Source organism: Felis catus, chromosome A1 (assembly GCF_018350175.1).
Source record: "Felis catus isolate Fca126 chromosome A1, F.catus_Fca126_mat1.0, whole genome shotgun sequence".
Taxonomy (NCBI): Eukaryota; Metazoa; Chordata; class Mammalia; order Carnivora; family Felidae; genus Felis; species Felis catus.
In genome coordinates this window covers 62,617,381-62,639,246 of record NC_058368.1, presented here as the reverse complement: position 1 = coordinate 62,639,246, position 21,866 = coordinate 62,617,381, and the positions used below count along the sequence as shown (strand labels likewise).

Sequence of the window (21,866 nt, the reverse complement as noted above, 5' to 3'; positions counted from 1 at the left end):
GTACTCTCTATGAATCTGCTATATGAGGATTAATTTCCTGCAACGCTTAGATTTTTCTAGATTGTATAAATATCTCCCAAAACATGTTCAGTTATATTGGGCAGAATCTCCTCTCTCAAGTTAAAAATGTGAAACCGCTATGCTTCCTGTTAGCTATAGTATATTGAGCAAAGGAAATAGAAGTGAGTATACAATGTTTATAATAAATGATTGTGTTTATTAATAAAAATTGAAAAGACATTTATAAAAATGCCTAGCAGAGGATCTGCAGGCTAATTGGTGTTTAATAAATGGCCCTTCTCTTATCTTGTGCTAGTGTAATGAAGAAAAGAAATAATTTTAACCAGAGTAGTAAAATTCTACACTAGGAAAATAACTTTGTTTCATCCAGTCCCAGTTTTTAGCCTCAGGCAAAGTAAACATAACAATAAATCTTTATTTAGTTCATCTAACTACAAAAGTATAGCATTGTGTACTTAATAGTTCTTAGAAGGAAATTCCTAATGATTTAACAGAATGTAGTACATTTTCTGGGCTGAATCCATAAGTAATAAATTGTGGGAATTTATAGAGTTTGAAATTGCACACCAAAGTTTTCTTGAGATAATAGAATAGTGGTAACCTATCATTTATATCCGTCTATTTACAACCTAAATATCCTATGATGCATTTGTTGGTTACACATTATTCCTCTATGGGATACTCTTCAGTCAATGAGCTAGTAACAGTTCTCCAAAACAAACTGAAGTGGGATCATGAGTTGGTTATTTGTATCTCAGAGGTCAATGGCTGTGGAATCAAAATAGGAAGAAGTTTTTGTTGCTTAATGTAGATTTTAAGAATATATATAAATGCTTTTGTGAAATTTAAGAAGACCATTTATTTGAACTGCATGGTTAAAAATACAATTTAAACGTAAATTTTCTCGAGGTAAATGATGAGTATTTTTTCAAGCATGTAATGAGATTGCACGTCTCTCTTCATTTGATGATTAATACATAAGTTGGTTTTAAAATATTTAAAGTAAATATACAAATTGCTTGTTTATGAACTAAACAGTTCAGTAGCTCTTTTTAAGTCAAAAGTGTTTTTCAAGTAACACATCTAAATGTTTCACAGAACTCAAAATCTAGATTGTGGAAGAGGCCTCACTAACTCAAAGAAAAAGAATTTTCAGTTTAGAAGGCAGATTATTCTTTTCAATTTTGTTTCTGAAAAAAAGAGAAAACAACTCTTTTTAAGCAAAATGGCTGCTTTAAATTTTTTTTTAATGTTGTATTTATTTTTGAGAGACAGAGAGAGACAGAGTGCGAGTGGGGGAAAGTCAGAGAGAGGGAAACACAGAATCGGATACAGGCTCCAGGCTCTGAGCTGTCAGCACAGAGCCCCATGCAGGGCTTGAACTCAGACTGTGAGATCATGACCTGAACCAAAGTTGGACGCTTAAACAACTGAGCCACCCAGGCACCCCCAAAATAGGTGTTTTAAAACAAGAAGCTTTAGCTACAGAAAAGTTTAATCAATAAATACTTGTGAATACTTATGGATATGCTGAAAAGTACTCATTAATTTCACATGACATTGTGGAACAATATATATTATAGCCTTTTGTCTTCAAAATTGGTAGAATATAACAACTTTAAACATGAAAGTTTTATAAATATAATATTGTTATCAGATTTGAAACTCTAATTTTATGCAGTATACACTACAATATTTACAGTGTTTATTTAAAAATTTTCTAATATACCATAATTCATGAATGTGTAGAAAATAGAGTTACAAAAATGAATAGATAAATAAAACACACAAGGGCACTAAAGTGTTCTTTTTTAAATTTTTTTAATGTTTATTTAGTTTTGAGAGAGAAAGAGAGAGATAGCATGAGTGGAGGAGGGGCAGAGAGAGAGGAAGACACAGAATCTGAAGCAGGCTCCAGGCTCTGAGCTGTTAGCACAGAGCCTGAAGCGAGGCTTGAACTCACAAACCATGAGATCACCACCTTAGCTGCAGTTGGATGCTTAACTGACTGAACCACCCAGGTGCCCCAAATTGTTCTTTATATTCTTTTCTAGAGAATCACCAGGGACACATCAAAATGAACCATGGTGTAGCTGCATTTCATTCTTATAAACATTTCATTATAAGAATATTTTTTTCGTTTTTTTCTTAGTATTTTGTTTATTTTTTATATTTTTTAAATGTTTGTTTATTTTTGAGAGAGGGAGAAAAAGAGAGCGAGCCAGGGAGGGACGGAGAGAATGGGAGACAGGATCCAAAGCGAGCTCTGGGCTGATAGCAGAAAGGCTGATGCAAGCCTCAAACTCATGAACCATGAGATCATGACCTGAGCCAAAGTTGGATGCCTAACCAACTGAGCCACCCAGATGCCCCTCTAAGGCACATATTTCTATAGCTATAAAGCAAATAGCTATGTAATATGTTTATGGCATTTTATATATTTTCCTTCATGTAGTAATGGTAATCTGACAAAGTTACACCAAAATATTTTGATAAATTAAATTTCATTAAGTTTCTAGAGGGTTTTTTAATTGTTCATATACATGCAGGGCCCTCTATCAATATTAATACTTACTTAATTTTTTTTTTAACATTTTATTTTTGAGAGACAGAGAGCACAATCAGGGGAGGGGCAGAGAGAGAGGGAGACACAGAAATCTGAAGCAGGCTCCAGACTGAGCTGTCAGCACAGAGTCCGATACAGGGCTCGAACTCACAAACCATAAGATCATGACCTGAGCTAAGGTCGGATGTTTACCGGACTGAGACATCCTGGCGCCAATACTCACTTTTTAATAGAACAACAGTAGTAGCATTTTGTAAAAACTTTACAGAAATAGTCCATTTCATCATTCATATATATACTTTTGTGTAAATCCATTTATGTTATCCCAAATTTGGATGATGTTCTACTAAAATTCCCTATATAATATGCAAGTATTCCAATTCTTTTAAACAAGTTTTGTGATTCATTTAAATTTGCTAAAATATCAGCTAGGGCAAAGTATTTGATATAAGTGCAAAACCAAATATTATAAAAAGTAAAAACAATGATATATATTAATGAATATTTCCTGACCTATAGTGATAATAGAAACATCTGCCTCTGCTTCTATAGTATTATATCTATGTGTAAGAAATTTGTGAGAATTATCTGCTTAGCTTCTGAAATTGTAGTACCTCATGGTTATCTTGGATCAATAATTAATGAGCTAAAGAGCAAGGCATGATAAAAGATTGTTTAAAAAATTAAATAAATAAATAGAAGGGAAAAACATTAATAATCCTCTGCATACTACTGTAGTTTCTACACCTTTTTCACCAAGAGGCACCAAAAAGCTGCTTACAAAAGCTGAAACTCAAACTATAATGGAGCATGTATTATTCATTCTGTTAACAAAGGTACAATCATTAGAATCATATACCATAAAAGACTGAACAAGCAATCATAAACCACTTAAAAATAATAAGCTTTGATTATTGTTGACATAAAAGTATAATGTGCATACAAAAATGTGTTTCTGAAAGAGTTAAAAAAATTAAAGACATTAGTTAAAGGAAGATTATAGAAAAATTATGACCAATTATTACATCTGGATGGTGGGATCATGGATATTTTCATTTTTTTCTTTTTTGTCACTGTGTTTTCTAATATTTCTGTAGTGCCTGTGACAAAGCTGATTATGTAAAAAATAAAATTTGTTTTTGGTTTTGAGTTACCTACTTTCATTCAAAAAATGCTGAGTGTTGGTTAATTTTACACTACAGAAATCATGTTTCAGTACAGCCAAATGCCTTTAGCTAAGCATAATTTTAGGAGGAAAGTCTTAAGGAAACAAATGGATAAAACTAAAATGGTGAAGAAAAGAATTTCATACCTTTTGAAGGATATATGGGGACATAATTTGCATTGAAAATTAGTAAACCTTCCCCCACTCCAATGAAAAGACAGTTTATTGGGGCACCTGGGTGGCTCAGTCAATTAAGCATTTGACTTTGGCTCAGGTTATAATCTCACGGTTCTGTGGGTTTGAGCCCTGTATCTGACTCTGCGCTAACAGCTCAGAGCTTGAAGCCTGCTTCAGATTCTGTGTCTCCTTCTCTCTGATCCTCTTCTGCTTGTGCTCTCTCTCTCTCTCTGTCTCAAAAACAATAAATAAATAAACATTTAAAAAACAAAACAAAATAAAAGAGAATTTATCTCTTTTGTCTATAAGGCAGATAGATGATACCAACAAATTAAATCTTAAGGCATTGTGGGTATTGAATTTAGCAAAATCAAAATTCAAATCCAATCTCTCAAATTAAGTTTGAGATCTCAAATCAGTCATTTCATCTCTCTGAAACTCAGATTATTCTTTATATAAAATCTATGCAATAGTAGTAATGATTTTAAAGACACCTTAGCTGTCTTGAGGATTAATTAAAATAATGTATGTATGTAAAACACCACTGTGGGTTATTTTTGGAAGACTTATTTCCCTCTCTGCCCCTCCCCCACTCATGATCCGTCCCTCTGCCTCAGAAATAAATAAACATTAAATGCAATTTATCTGTAAATAAATTCTAGTAAAACACAGTAGTTTTTACTGGAGTAGCCCTCTCATAGTTAACCAACTCCAAACATGATGCAACAGTTACTGTATGGGTGTAAAGAGGGACCATACATAGGCAAGAACTGAAGGGCATTCAGCTCTTGGATGAAGGGTTGCTCAGACTACAAGGTCACTGCAGGAGTGACATGATAACAGGAAGTACAAAAGAAATTGTTCTCGCCTGAACACATGGTTAAGGAAAACAATTTCCTTATAATGTACTTGCACTTTCCTCGTAAGTTTGAGATTGTTTCAAAGTAAAAATATAAAAAATGGAAATCTTGAACTAAATATAAAGACATAGTTTGAAAATTAACTGATGGATTCAGAATTATGTAAAACTAAGCACAAGAAAGCTAGTGTGTCTCTATTATTAATAGGGCAAATTAGTTAAAAGTATTGTCAGTGATAGAGATATGTTAGTAGGTGATGCAAAGGAACAAGACTAATTTTCCTTAGTAAGGGAACTTTTGAAAGGTAGTTTTAGAAATGAATCACTACACTTAGTGAATAAAATTGTGTGGTGTATAAATCTAGCCAGAGGCATCAAGCTAAAAGCTTGGCATCAAATTCCATCAGCTATAAAATCATCTTGTGGCAGTTAATATGGTAACAGTAACGTCCTACTAGTAAATAAATAAATAAGCTCAGATATTATTATAGAACTCTCTTTCTCTCAGATATAATAGGGACATAGAGTAAGCATCCCTTTCTGACATGAATAACAATGCTATAAAACCAATTTTAACTTTAAAAATCTACACGGGAAGTTTTTAAAAGTAAATCCAAAAAGAACACTTTATCTGTTATGGTCCTATATACACAGTAAAACAGTGAATGGAGTTTTCCTAAGTTAGGGTGAAGTGTAGAGTTCTTTTTATATTAGATAAAGAATGTATTTTAAAAGCTTAGATTCTGATGGCAATGACTGGAATGATACAGTTGTTCTACTCATTCTTATTAGTGATCGTATGTTTAGAAATGGAATATACCATGGAGTGTGGCATTTTACTGTATATTATAAAACAAGCATTTTTAGATATATAGTATCTTCCTTTTTTCATATTCAAAATATATGCAAACCTGTATTCTTTTAAGTTCCATTCTTAAAATATCAAAAAGGAAAATGCTTCTAGACATTATGAAGAGGGTCAAAAGAACCCAGAATCATTTTGAAAAAATGTTCATTTTTTTCAAAATGGTTTTTAGGAACCAGCAGCTCTAGTATTTTGAACTTGTCTCAGTCTCATTTTCATAGGAAGTGAGTACGAGGAAAAGACAAGGGGCATTTCAGGCAGAAAGTTCTCTTCTTATTTTCTTACCACCAGTAGCAACTCACTCAAAGTTTTTTTCTATCAAAAGATGTATAAACCTATAAGCCTTGCTTTTTGCTTCTTATTATGTGTGGTTCCATTCACTTTCATTCACTTTCCTCCCCAACTCTCCCACCCACCCCATCCCACCCGAAGATCACTGCTGAGCAAGTAGCTGTGTGTTATGTGCAGAAATGTTATATTTTATTACAGTGTGGAAAATCTCAAGTCACAACCATAATTACAGGGTGAGCCCTGACCAGCTTTATCATTAACTTCCCTATCCGGCTTTCTGCAATACTTGAGTTGCTATCAATTCTCAGTTACTACCGTACCATACCAAATCCTTGATAGGGAACTCATCTTCTCACAGTTGCATCAGTTTGTTATTTTAATGAAAAACTTGCAAGTAAGGACTAGACATTTCTGAAATGACAGTTTCTAGTAACCCAAGATCGTAGCTACATTGATTCTGTATGCTGCAAAACCAGGAAGTCCCTGAGCCTGACTGTTTCAATCTTTTGTCCCCGTCTCAAGTCATTCTTTATTTTCTTACAATTCTCATTGTGATAATCCAATTCCATTTACATAAGTCTGGCTTTCACCTACATCAAGTGATTTTTAATATCTCTGACATATTCCATTATATACATCCATGTATTATGAGTAAATTGTATTCAATTCAGTTATGTTAATAAACTATAGAACAAACCATAACTACTTATTTTTATAACATAAAAGATATATAGAGTATAAACAACTGAAAGAATTTGCCAAATATCACTGAAAAAAATTCCACAAATCTCTACCCTTGATAGTGTCCTTCACTAACATGACATCATAAGAGTATTCTGGGCTTGCTCCATAAAGGTGCCCTCTATGTAGTGCTGGATGAACTCCAGGTAGTTTAAATGCTGTTGTTGGCACAGTGTATAGATTTCTACGTCGTTACTTATTTTGACAGTGTGCTGACATGGAGTTGAGCCAAGGGACAAATCTTGGGCTGTACATGTGGCTCTGCCTGTGAGGGGCTGGGATGCTATGCCATTGTGTGTATACCTCACAAAAGAAAAAAAATGCAACAGACAAGACCATATATGTTGTAAGCTTTACTCGGGAATTTTTCACAACAGACTAGAAATTCTATTCTTTGTGAGTCTCCTATTTGAATGATGTGATGTCAAGTCTGACTTCAGTATATTTCCTGGTGTCATGTAGGTCTTGAGTGACACAGTTTTTCCTTCCTCTCACTCTCCTCCTCTTCTGGTTAGCTTACCTTGACTGGGTTCTGGTGAGCTTACCTTGACTGCCAGCCCCACTTCAGCAGCATGCATATTAGATGCCATTTCTCAGTTGTTGAGCCAGAGAAATATTGATTTAAAATTATTTTGAAACATCTCATTTTTTGCTATGTAATCACAGTTTCCTAAAGAGTAACATGTCCAAAAAAAAAAAAAGGAAAAATAAGTCTCTTATAAAGTATTTTATGTAGTAAGGTCTATAATAGACACATTTCACTATCTAAAATTGTGATGAGCTTTAAGATTAAATTTTTAAAAAGGACAAAATTCCAGACTAACAAGAAGGATTACTGGGTTCCTTATTGGCAATAAAGATTGGCTTGGAAAAAACCAAAAGATTAAAGTCATACTAACTGTATATACCTAGGTGTAATTAATGTCAATTAGAGTATGCTAGGATTTGTACTATGAAAACATATATATAACTATGTGTTTCTAAAAGCATCATGCAAAGTGCCTTCATTTGATCTAACTACTTTTAAAATAACTTCTTTTGACAATGTTTAATCTTATCAAAGTGATATGTTCATCCCTTCAAAATTGAATTTCACTTCAGAATTTGATTAAAAAAAAAAAAGTGACTGAAGTGACTACCATCTTCGTAATCAAGAATTTCAGAAGATGTTTTATCTTTTTTACATAGGGGTATCAACTCTAGGTGCAATGACTTGAATTCTCAAATATCTTATTTTTAAAAACTACGTGTGGTAGCCTAAAAATCAGATCTGAGTTCTTGTCTAGTGATTGGTTTACAGACAATCAGAATGGGCTTAATGACCTTGGGCAAGTTATCATAACCAAAGGCAATCTAAATTCCCAGTATGGAGAGTTTGTATCAAATGAATTGTGACAAGTGACCTTCTTTTTCTTATCTACTGTGTCTGGGTTGACTTTACATATTTGGCTATCTTGACTGGGAGTATTAAATCTATGCAGTTGGCTGTGGAATAGGGTTCTTAACCTTGACACTTGGTATTTTGAGTCAAATAATTCTTTGTTTTAGGGACTGTCCCGGACATGGTAGGATGTTTGGCAGAATCCCTGGCCTCTTGTACCATATTTCAGTAGCAGTGAAAACCAAAATATAGCAAGCATAAATGGACCCAGATATTGTCAAATGCTCCCTGGAGGCAAAATCAGCCTTGGTTGAGAACCACTGCTGTTAGAAGGAAAAGAAGTCTTGTCACATATAAATAGCTTAAATGTACTATTTTTTTTCGAATATATTTGTTCAATCTCTGATACTCCAATGCTGTATTAGTTGACATTGGAAAGAAAGTGTGATTTCCACTAATCATTATTTCATTTCAGATGTAATAAATCATGTGATTCTCTGATATTCAGAAGGAAATGTATATTTATTAATTACCAATATGTCCACACACTGGTTATCAGTTTCAAACTATTTTGCTTAAATGCTTTTACTGATTATTATTTAGTATTGAAGGAGATACTACAGACTAATTTAAAAACTTTTACAAAACTGCATATGATAGGATATGATAAAAATTAGGCCTGAGCTCATCATTCAGTAGTAATCATAAGACTCAAATAGAAAAACATGTATTTTTTAAAATTTTTCTTAAGTTTCAAAATTTCTTAAATTCCTTTCATTTACTGAATTGCATTTCTAGAGCTTAAAGGAAGTCAAACTGCATTTTGGGGAAGAATCACTTTTTTAAAACTTATTGTGTTTAGATATCAAGATATTGATTATTGAACACGTATTTTTTAGGCAACATTGCATCAGTTTTCACATTAATATATTTTTCTTAAATTTTATTAAAAAAACATTTTTAGTGTTTAATTTTGAGAGAGACAGAGCATGAGTGGGGAGAGGCAGCGAAAGAGGGAGACACAGAATCCAAAGCAGGCTCCAGGCTCTGAGCTGTCAGCACAGAGCCCGATGTGGGGCTCAAACTCAGGAACTGTGAGGTCATGACCTGAGCCGACCTTTAACACTTAACTGACTAAACCACCCAGGCACCCCTCACGTTAATTTCTTAAAATAAGTTTATTCAGTGTAAATAACTTGTTAATAAAAATAATGTACATTCACTTTTCAGAAATAAGGTATGGAAAATATGGAACTTTTTGCTTGTCTTCAAAGGATTACCATTAGCTTAAAATGTGACTTTTAACTTTCTGGCTGTTATGCTGATTCCATTAATGTAGGAACCCAATCTGGAAAATGAATTTGCTATATTACAATTAAAGGTGACCATTGAATACCAATTTATTGATTTACACTGAAAAAATAAGTGAATCAACGTATATGTTTGAAAAATAGCAAATCCAGGGTGCGAAGCATTATCTTCCTGGACTATGATGTAAAAAATGTAGTCTCATAGGGTGCAAGACAGCCTCTCTGCTTCTTATCAACTAAATCTGTTATATAATTTTGGTGAATATACAGTCAGATTAAAGAGAATGAGACAGTTCTAGTAAATACCTACAAGCTGACCATCCATATATTCATTTATTATACAAAATTAACCAAGCATCTAAAATGTGGAAGCATCTGCCTAGTGTTGAGAATATATTGATGAAAAAAAGACTTTTTATGGATCCCCAAATGAATATTGGTTGATTAGGAAATTCTCTACCCATATACTGCTAATGATTAGGGTAAATTCTAAACATATTAAAAATTAACAACACTAAATTATGACAATACAAAACATTACATATTTTTAACTTCTGATCTTGAAATAATTATGGATTCACAGGAAGTTGCAAAGACAATACAGACAGGTCCTGTGTACCATTAACTCAGTTTTCCCTTATATCACTGAAGTTGACGAAGATTCTTCTAGACCCAACTCTTGCCAGGCTCCTCTGAGACGTCTTTTGGAGTAGGCCTTCACCTTGTTCAAGTCCAGACTTGAACAAATACTAGCATAGTTTCTAACAGGTAAAGGCCCCATCCCTAGGAGGATGTTAGCCTCCTTTCAAAGGCCTTCCTGGGAAAACTCAAGGCTGCTAAAAGACGCTATTTCTTCCAGCCAATACTTGAAGATCAGCCTTTGTCTTCTAGTTTCCTAGTCTCCTTAGTGGGGGTGGGAGGAAGACCCTAACTTTATTTAATAAGTGCCCGCTCAGCAAACCCAGATGAGTTTCAGATAGACCACCCCCTCAGCTTTTTGTAATTTTTTACTTTCCTAACTCTACTGAGCCCCTGCTTATCTCCTTCACTAATCTCTCATTCTTCCTTTTAAACACCTAGTCACCTCTGAAGAAACTGAAGTCCAGGTCAGTTCATGTTGTACTCTTTTGCCTATTGTGATAGTACATACTAATTAAAACCTGTCCTTACCATTTTAACTAATGTCAGTCTATATCTTTGACATAGTCAATATCAAAACCAGGATAATGACATTGGTACAATCCGTAGACCTTATTCAGATTTTACCAGTTTTATTGGCACTTGTGTGTGTGTGTGTGTGTGTGTGTGTGTGGTTTTATGCAATGTAATCACATGCAGAGCCACATAACCACTGCTACAAATGATACCTAACTGTTCCATCACCATCAATTGCCTTTTGCTACCCCGTTATAGTTAAACCTTTTTTCCCCGCAACTTCTTCCAACACCATTCCTATAGTTTTGCCATTTAAAGAATGTAGATAAACATCATCATGCTGTATATATTCTTTTGAGATAGGCTTTTTTCTTTCAGCATAATTCCCTTGAGATTAATCAAATTGTTGCGTGTACGGATAGTTTGTAACTGTCCATTTTTAAGCAGTGTTCCATGAAATGGACCCATCACAGTCTGTTTAGCCATTAACCTGTTGAAGAACATTTGGGGTGTTTTCAGTTTGAGGCTACCACAAATAAAATATCACATGCCTGTTTTTGTATCAACATAAATTTCCTTTTCTCTGGGATAAATGGCTAGTAGTGAGATTGCTGAGTCACATGGTAAGGGTATTTTTAGTTTTAATTGTTGTTGTTCTTTCCTAAGAAACTGAAAAAAAAATAGAGTGGTTGTATCTTTTTACATTCTCACTACCAATTGATGAGAAATAATTTCTCTGTATCCATGCCGGCATTTGGTGACATATGGCATTTTATGACGGAGTAATTAGCCTCATTCTGGTGAGACAGTTCACATTAACAGTACATTTATAAGATATTATTAGAATTTATATTTATATAAATGATAAATTTAAAATACCGCACATTTGCAAATAAAATATACTGTAAAGTGAAATAGAAGAATGTGTTATTCTTCAGATTATAATGTGTTGCTGCATATGCTTTTAATGTAATTGACAGTACACAGACACAATTTGCAGAATTGCATTAGAACAAATAACACTGCTGTTATTTGGAAAGTTTAAAATAAAATAGTCTCAAAAATTGAAGAATACCAAGCTATGGTAAATTACAAATTTGGCTAGGGGGGCTGTCGTGCTGTCTAAACAACATAAAATGCAGTAAGCATTTGACAATTATTCATCTTTGACAATTTAAAAATTCTTTAACTAATAGTCAAAGTGGATTAAGCAGTCTACGTTGTGGTTTCCCCCTAGTGATATTTTTCTCTACTACTCTGACTTTTAGAACCATTCAAGTCCCGCTGTCGCTTACATGCTTAATTCAATTCAACATTTTGTGTTTAGTTACTATGAAATGCTGGAGTATAACTGTATATCGCCCTATGCTTTTTCATGAATTTTTATGTGGAAGAAAATTAGTATGTTTGCATAATATACATTTGCATATTTACATGATAGCATATGTATGTTTGTGTAAACCTATATCTATATGTATAATACACACACTTCCATATGCATACAGATATGTGTGCATTTTTCCCCAATAAAAATAGCCAGCATGTATCTGGCATTTTGTATTTTTCAGGTATTGTTAAACAGTTTAATAGGTATACTATCTCCTTAATTATCAAACCATCATATAATATATTTTAAAGTGAAGGTTCAGAGTTGTTAAGTTTGAACTGAGAAGTCACATAATTACATTATTATCCACTACACCATTTTTTTATTAACTTGAACAGGAAGAGGGAAAAAACAAATTAGAATAAATTAGTCACTAAATTAAAAGTGATGTTGAGCTGAATTGCAGCTCTGATAGATGGATTGGCAACTCCCCCCACACCCACCTTACCCCTCAAATTCACACACACACTGAATGATTTTCTTTTAGAATCTAAAAGACTGTTTTATGCACTTGAAAGTGTTTACACTTTTGGTTTTTATATTTTCCTTATTGTTATAGATATTAGTTATTTATAAAATTCAATGATAAAAACCTACTGCCAAAAATTCCTGCTTTGAAGATTTCTGAATTTATATGCATAAATCCACACTGGTTGTACATTCTCCAATTCTTTATTTTTCAGTGAATCTATCTTAAAGCTTCAGTTTCTCCATATTTGACTCTCCTGACTCCACTAATTACAAATTACACATTTACATTTAGTCACCTGTGTGAAAGACTAGTAGGCATTTTGCTTCTTCTGTAATGGTGTCTAAATCAGTTGTTATTTTCAGTGATTCTTTTTGTACTATTGACACAAATAAATTGGCATATTATATGTGGAAAATAGTTTATCTAGAAAATCATACCCTAAAAAGAGATCTCTGGTTTTCATTTTAAAAAGAGGGGGTTAAGAAGTGTCACAGTTTACATCAAATAGATGTTTTAAAGCTCATTAATTTTGTTTCTTCAACATTGTGGGAAGCCAATGCAACTAATGCAGTAGCAATGAATTGTAATGCTCAAAAGGAAGATATCGAAAAACATATTGACTACAGTTAATAATACCGTATTGTATACTTGACATTTATCGAGAGTTTATGTTAAGTGCTCTCACTACACACACACACACACACACACACACACACACACACACTGAACTTTGTGAAGTGACAGACATGTTAATTAGGTTGATTGTGGTAATCAGTTCACAATGGATACGAATATGAAAACATCACATTGTACACCTTAAACATATACAATTTTTATTTGTTGAGTATACCCTCAGTAAAGCAGGGGAAAAGCCCCGTATTGTATGACAAACCTCTACAGTGACTTCCTAGGGTCCTGGTGTTGGCTCCCTTGTGTAAACCCTTCTCCTTGACTATTCTTAAGTCCCACCCTGAGGATACAGTTTGCCTTCTTGGGCGATAATTTTCCCATGGGTTGTTACTTTGCCTTGATTTGGTGGTTTGCATTTACACCAGCCAACTGTTCATCTTTTTTTTTTTTTTTTCACTTTACCTAAGGTTTTCGTATGCAATTCTCAATCCTTTAAGAGATAACAACAAATTTTGGGTTTCTGTCCAGTGGCAACAGTGGACCCCACGACCCGTCACTGTGCGAGGGCGTCTGAGGCCCTGAGGCGGGAAACCCAGGTGGACGAGGGGCGGGGCGGGAGCACGAGGAGGGCTGCGGGCGGTGCAGCGGAAGCACCAGCCTGTCTTCCGCCCAGCAGGAGGCCGCATCTCAGTGTCTCAGGCCTATGCTCCACCATCCGCCTACCCTCCCACTCGTCTCGGTGGTGTCTCAGCTCCACCTCGGAGCCGAGCTCTTCCTGCCGCGGGTCAGGCGGTGTCTGTGGTGATGGTTGCTGAGCAGTCTTGAGGGTGAGGCCCGAGGTGGCCGCCAGCAGGGCGACGCCGGGAAGAGCAGAACCTATTGGCCCCGCGTGGGTTTAGGCCCAGAAGGCTGACCCGGCCGGTGCCCCGAAGGAGCAGCTTACCGTTCTCAGTGAGCACCGGATCCAGCAACAGCAAGGACTTGAGGCAGTTCATCAAGGCTGCGAGGCTCTCTTCTCCGCAAGAGGACAAACCGAAGAGATGCAGGCCACGCCCATGATGTGTGATGTCATGGGAGCCTCCATCTTGCTGGCGGACCGCTCCAGGGGGTCTTTGCTGGCTTAGTGAAGCAGGTGGCCGGGTTGAGAAAGACCGTGTGCCCAGAAACTGGGGGCAGCCTTGAGGAGCTGCAGGTGCAGGAGCAGAGAGTGACCTCCAGTCAGTAACCAGCAAGAAGCTGGGGCCCTCAGTCCGCCAAATGCGTGCAAATAATTCTGCCAACAGTCTCTGTCCACGAGCCTAGGAGTGGACTCATCCATTCAAACCACAGTTGGGGACACCTTGATGTTGAGACCCTAAGCAGAGGACACAGGTAAGCCATGCCCAGATGACTGACCCGCAGAAATGGTAAGAAAATACATATCTTCTGTTGTAAGTTGCAAATAGACTTTGGTGATTTTGATGCAACGATTGAAAACGAATATATATATTCTCTGTCCCTGTCTCTCTCTCAAAAATAAATATACATTCAAAAAAAAAAAAAAAACAACTTACAAAAAGGGAGGGGGGGCTCCTGGTGGCTCAGTCGTTTGAGTCTGGACTTGAGCTCAGGTCATGATCTGGTCTGTGAGTTCTAGCCCCACATCAGGCTCTGTGCTGACAGCCCAGATCCTGGAGTCCGCTTCAGATTCTCTGTCTCTCTCCCTCTCTCTCTTTCTGCACCTGCCCTGCTCACGCTCTGTTTCTCACTCTCTCAAATAAACACTAAAAAATAAAAACAAAACAAAACAAAACTAATATATATGACTTTAGGCTCGAAATGAAAAAAGATACCTTTCTAAAATATTTTGTAGTTTATATTCTCAGTAACAGGTTTCAGTGAAGGAAAAGAGGCTTTTTAAAAAAGGTAATCAACTGCTTAGTTTCTATTAAATTACTCTCAAATAGGAGAATCATGGAAAATAAACCTGGGAGAGATGACACATCTTCAGCCCCACAAGGAGAATAAACTGGAAGCAGATTTTAATAGCTAACTGACAAATAATGGTTATTTATCCTGGTGAGGAGTTCATTTCAGAGGCAAGAGAAATTTCTACATTTCAAGGCAAATTACAAGAGCTATTAGGTAACCTGTTAGGAATTTTAATGGGGGTTATCAGTTCAAATGCCCATTGTGGCCACGAGGTAATATAAATAAATGAGGTGTGGCAAGAATAAATGCGTATGCAATCATCATGTAAATGGATGCTGCTGCTAACTAGGGGTATGTGCCCTACTGAAAAAGATAGCTTTCTGCACTGTCCATGTCCAGCAGTTACCATGTGGGATTGAGTCTGTTCTTAGCTGAGCTTTTCATCTTTGTAGGAGATTGCAGAAGTCGGTGTTTGTAAATATCAAGTAAAAGATATAATTTTAAAACATATTTAAAAATATGTATCTGGAGGGCAGTTTTTTGTGGCTTCTGGTTTACCACAACATTGCTTTGTAGAATGGAACACCAGGGAATAGCCAAAGGAAAGTGAGTCAATGAAAATCTTCAACTAGGAAAGGAATGAATCATTTTCCTTATGCTGAAAATACTGGATCAAAGATATGTTTGGAGAAATACTACACCAAGATGACAAAATCACCAAACATGGAGGGATTGATGTCGGATCAACAATTTTGCAATAGCTGAGGCACCTGGGTGACTCGGTTGGTCAGTTAGGCATCCGACTCTTGATTTTGGCTCAGGTCATGATCTCCTAGTTGTGAAATAAAGTCTTGCCTCTGACTCTGCACCGAGCATGGTGCCTGCTTAAGATTTTTTCTCACCCTCTGCTCTCTCCCCTGCTTGTGCACTCTCTCTCTCTCAAATAATAAATAAATAAATAAATAAATAAATAAACGACTTATTTTTTATTTTTTATTTTTTGCAGTAGAACTCAGAAAAGGATAGGCTGCCATTCACCCATTTGGGAAGGATGGGGGAAAGTAAAAAAGATAAGAAGGAATTAGTGCTTATATCAACTGCATTAGTGCATTACTGGTTATTTAATTATTTAATCATCTACTTATGTATGCTACCTGCTTTGTCCTATAGTATACTATTAAAGATGAAAAATATTATATCAGTGTATTTATAGTCAACTGTTACTAACTCTGTGGCCTTAGAATTTACTGGTATGCACATAAAATTGGCCTTAAGATAGAATAACATCTATTAACTTGAAACCAGTGAAATAACTGCACATATAAAGGGAGGGATTATAAACAATATCAGCAGAGATAGAAATACTGGACAAATGTGGGTGGAGCATGGTGTGAAGTGGAATCATCTAAGGATACACTCCCTGGCAAATTGCTATGAAATTTTGATATCCACGTTCTTCCTTCCAGAGTATATTGCCACCATCTCTGCAAACATTTTTGCTGCCCTTAATTTATTACTATGAGAGAGTCATTTTGAATATATCAAACAGAATGTAATACAGGTGTAGGACTTTTGACTTTGATCACCATGCAGATTTGATTATAAGCATCTGGGTACAGCACTGTAATGTCTTGGAAACAATTTGTTGTCATATGTGACCAGATTGTGCACTAATTTGAGTGTAGATGATATGTAAAGTTTGCCTCTATTTGTTGGGTCTCATTACTAGCCGCTATTTTAAGACTTTGATGTTGCTTCTAAGAATCACCTCTGTAAAATTAGATTTGCATTTAGGCCAGCTGGAATTATTCAGGAATAGATTTCAGACAGGCAAAGAACAGCTGGAATACTGTTCTTCCTACATGGGGTGCCAGGGAAGATGTATGGTTGGGTGTCATACAAGTATAGGAGGTGTTCAATGGCAGATGCCTGTTTTTTAAAAATAATACGATGTAGCAGAATAATGTTGATATATTATGCCTGAACTTTTCTTTTCCTTCAAAAATAGAGTGTTCTAATGATATCTGTCTAATAATAGCCTGAGTTTTTAAGATTTTAATTGAAGAATAAAATACATTAAAAGTTATGGAAGTCATATGTGGGGAGTTTATTTTTCCAAAGTAAACATGTCCATATATGTAATCAACACAGTGATCAAGAACCCGAGGACATCAGTGGCAAAACTCAGGGCATTTCCAGTTATCCACACTCATCTCCAAAGATAATCACTATCCTAATTTCTAGCATCGTGGGTTAGCTTTTACCAGTTTTAAAACTTCTATAATTGAAATTTTACAATTTTTACTTTTTTGTCTGGCTTCTTTCTGGCAATATTATGTGTGTGTTATTTAATCACATTACTGCATGTAACATGTTTTGTTTTCTTTTTTTGCCTTTATGTTATTATATAATACTGCATTGTGTCCTCATCCCAAAATATATGTGCTCTACTATTGCAGGAGAGTTGTTCATATCCGTTTTGGGGTGATAACAAATAATGCTTCAATAAATATACATATATATCATTTTGTCATATTTTTATTCATTTGTGATTGAAATGTGCCAGGGAGTAGAAGTGCTGGTTCTGGAAGGTACATAATCATCTAATTTATAAGATACTGCTGTGAAAAGGAGTAAAGGAAACTTGATTTAAAATAGAGTCAAGAAGCCATGAAGGGAGAGGTCTTATGCAGGTACCATTTGTTTCAACTCACATGACCAGTAGGAAGAAGGAAGATTTCTACATGCCTCAGTAACAGCAAACTGCCCACCACTGACAGCCAGTGAGAAACTGCCATAAACTCAAACTCTCATTCTCTTCCAATGAAATGTTCAAAATAACCCTCTGTATTCCTCCTAGAACCTAATAAATTCTAGCATCCTCTTTGTCTCTTTGGACTTGCCTGTGGTTTGCCATAGTTTGCTTGTCCTGAATTGCAGTTCCTCTGCTATTCTTGAATAAACTCATCTTTGCTTAATTAGCAAATTACCATTTGTTTTATTTAAGGTTGACATTGCTAAATAGTTTTTCATAATGATTGGATACATATAGAATCCTACCAGGTTTGGCATAAATATTACCACCGTATCCACAATTTGTTATTTGTTAGGTTTCTGAATTTTATTAATTTCTGTTGGCATGTTTACCATTGGGATTTAAATTGGATTTTCCTGATGGCTCACAAGTTTGAGTAACTTTTTCATGTCTCGAGGATATTTTACATATTCTTTTTTCTCGAGTGCCAATTTTCCATCGGCTTCATTGTTGATGCTATAGCTTCTTGGATTTCAAAATATTTAGATTTCCATATGAACTTTAATTTTTTTTATATTTATTTATTTTTGAGAGACAGAGAGAGACAGAGTGTGAGGAGGGGAGGGGCAGAGAGAGAGAGAGAAAGACACAGAATCTGAAGAGGCTCCAGGCTCTGAGTTGTCAGCACAGAGCCTGATGCAGAGCTGGAACTCACAAGCCATGAAATCATGACCTGAGCTGAAGTCAGACGCTTAACCTACTGAGCCACCCAGGCGCCCCATGTGAACTTTAGAATGTACTTGCCATATTCCAAAACAAAACAAAACAAAATTCTGTGATTTTGAGAATGCCTTCAATCTATAGAGAAATTTTGGGAGAATTGACACTTATAAACATTCAGTATTCCAATTCATGAAAATGTATAGTGAAAGCATTTATGCTTCATTCATTTTCTGTATTTTGTAGTTTTCTAAGTGGAATGTTTGAACAATGTTCATTAGGTTTATTTCTAGGTATTGAAGTTTCTTGAGGGTATGGTGAATGGTCTCATTTATTAATTTCATTTTGAATTATTATTTTTTTAAAGTTTATTTATTTTTGAGAGATAGAGACAGAGCGTGAGTGGGGGGGTGCAGAGAGAGAGGGAGACACAGAACTTGAAGCAGGCTCCAGGCTCTGAGCTGTCAGCACAGACCCCAGCCTGTCATGGGGCTCAAACTCATGAGCTATGAGATCATGACCTGAGCCAAAGTCAGACACTCAACCAACTGAGCTACCCAGGTGCCCCAATTTTAAATTATTTTAATGATATATTGATCTTCATTTGAATTCATTCAGCACACTTCATAAATTCAATTATTGATACCAATTGTTTTGGGCAGATTATTTTGAAATTTTTATGTATAGTATCTTGAGTCTGGAAAAACGACATTTTCATTTTTTCCTCTTTAATCTTTGTGTTCTCCATTTCTTAGTCTTGCATTATTGCATTGGATAAGAGTTAGTTTTAAAGACAAGTTGTGAGAATGGACATTTTGTTTCCATTCTTAGGGAAAAACCCCTACCATTGAATATATTGAATGCTGACAATTTTTGATAGTTACAGGTAGGAAGCAGAATTCTATAAGGGTCCCAAGGTTTCTGGCTCCTGATATACATACACCTCCCGTTTATTTTTAAAAAAGCACCCTAACTTTATTTTAATCTAGTTTGCTAACAGATTTTATCACCAGTGAATGTTAAATTATATCACATTAGTTGTCGGTACCTCTTGAGATAATCTTTTTTTCATTTTCTCTTTATGTTTTGAGTTAAAGTTTTGTAACTCTTACCTTCTCTTGGATTTAAACTTCACTTGGTCACGACACTTAAATTATTCTTTTCACATATAGCTTGATTCAGTTTGCTAATATATTGGTTAGGATTTTTCATCTATGATTATGATAGAGGTTGTCTGCTGATTCTCATTCTCTTGATATCCTTGTCAGATTTTGGAATCAAGAATTTGCTGACCTCATAAAGCCAAGGGGGAAAGAAATATGTGTATGTGTATAATTTGGCAGAGAAAACATCTTGGATTTGATAATTAGAAATATTTAGTTATATATTTATATTTTAGTAGATACTGGACTACCCAGTTTTTCTATTATTTATTCTGGTTGGAATGTTCTTTAATTTTTGTCTCAGCAGCCCATAATCTGTGAAAGCCAAAATTTGTGCTCAGCTTCTTAGCCCATTATCAGTTACTTTCTATTGGAATTTCCAGCTCCCACTTAAATTTGGCAAATGCTTTGAAAGAATTCCTTTCACATTTTCTATTGAACTATCAAATGAAAACAAAAATAAAATAAAATACTGCCTTATGTTAAAAAGTATATTCATTACAAAGAGTTTATCAGTAGTAAATTTAGTTGTAATTGACTGTATTTCTAACCTGAACCCATGTTGGCTTGAACTAGTTTTGGTTGATGTTAATTAGTGAAGAAAAGTGTAATTAAAAATTTTTTTAATGTTGATTTTTGAGAGAGAGAGAGACAGAGTGTGAGCGGGGGAGGGGCAGACAGAGAGGGAGACAAGGCATCCTAAGCAGGCTCCAGGCTTTGAGCCATCAGCCAGAACCCAATGCAGGGCTAGAATTCAGGAAACATGAGATCATGACCTGAGCCAAAGTCTGATGCTTAACCAACTGAGCCACCCAAGTGCCCCCAAAAGAGTAATTTTGTATCTTACCACTACTCTGCTTTTGTTCCTTAATTCTGGGAGAAGAGTGATTACCTGGACACATCCTCCACAATTAACTTTGCTACCTAAGCATCTCCAAATTTTCTTACTCAAAAGTTGTTTATTCATAAGAGCATTGCTCTCACAGTCAAGGGAACCATAAATTCCAACTGTGTGGGGTGACAACAGATGATCAAATAAATAAATGATGAATAAATCTTAGCAGATACCATCATGAATAGATTCTAAGGAACAAGGATTATATGTTCACTCTTCACCAATGCCTTAGCACTATGGAAGATCCCAGGATTGCATGGAACATCTGGGGAGACCAAAGTTAGGCTAAATTGACTGATAAACTCCTAAATTCATTGAGATTAAATTTCCACCAACTGACAATTTAAAGATTAAATTGGATTACAGAGAAGATTTTAAAAGTTACATTTTTGGACACTTGAGTTAGAGATCTATAATCACACTACACATATATGTACACACACAACTTGTTTTTATTATAAATATTGAATATAGCATTTCTATTATTTGTGTTTTTTTCCAGTTAAATCCTCACAGTCTCATTTCCATTTTAGTACATATAGATCTGTATCATTATTTTGAAATACCTCTAAGTGTTTTATAACATAGACATAATATATTTTATTTAACAATCACCCTAGAGATGGGTGCTAGGAGCATTTCCTGTTTTTATTATCACAGATGATATTGCGAGATGTGTAGTAACTGCTCCTTTTATTTCTGTAGGAAAAGTGGATTTCTGGTCAAAAGGAATATGCATTCGTGACTACCAGATAATTCCCTAGATTCAATAAACAACTGATGATTGTTTTCCAAAATTTATTGAGAACTTCATTTTTACTATTTTTTCTGTAGTCAGTAATTAGCTACATGAAATCTAAACTAAGTTATATATGGAGAAAATTATTCTTCATTTCAGGTAAAATAAGAGGGACTGTTTATATTTTTACATACTGTGCTCTGTTTTAATAGTTAATCTTGGTCTTTTTAAAAAATTCTTCAGTTCTAAAATTAAGGTTACTAATAAGCCTTTCAATAAACAGAGTTCCCTAATGACAGATTTCTAGTCTCAATAGTCTTCCTTTGCTCCAGGACATGTTACTAATTACATATCTTCTTTATTTAAATCTTTAGCAGCCTAAATAATACTTTCTAAGGAGATTAACTATGAACACCTTGAACAGTAAGTTCTCAGCACAAGCATCTAATTTAACTTTACTAAATATTCACATTTTAGTTTCTTATAACTGGCAACTATCTGATGTTTCAAATGCTTCTTCCTGCATCAGTGTGAACATCAAGATGTGATAAACTCAAACTTAACTAAAATTTTGTAAAATGATGATGTATTTTACCCAAGAATAATTTCTATTTTTTAGTTTTTTTTTTAATGTTTATTTACTTTGGAAAGAGAGAGACAGAG

General features: G+C 35.0%; 1 long non-coding RNA gene across 1 annotated transcript; it reads right to left on the bottom strand.

The window, feature by feature from the left end:
- Positions 1–7,023: 7,023 nt before the first annotated feature.
- Positions 7,024–19,673, bottom strand: LOC111560123. Its single transcript, XR_002741705.2, has 2 exons — positions 19,519–19,673; positions 7,024–7,355 (listed from the first exon to the last, which is right to left on the bottom strand). It is a non-coding gene; the product is annotated as an uncharacterized LOC111560123 (long non-coding RNA).
- Positions 19,674–21,866: the final 2,193 nt, after the last annotated feature.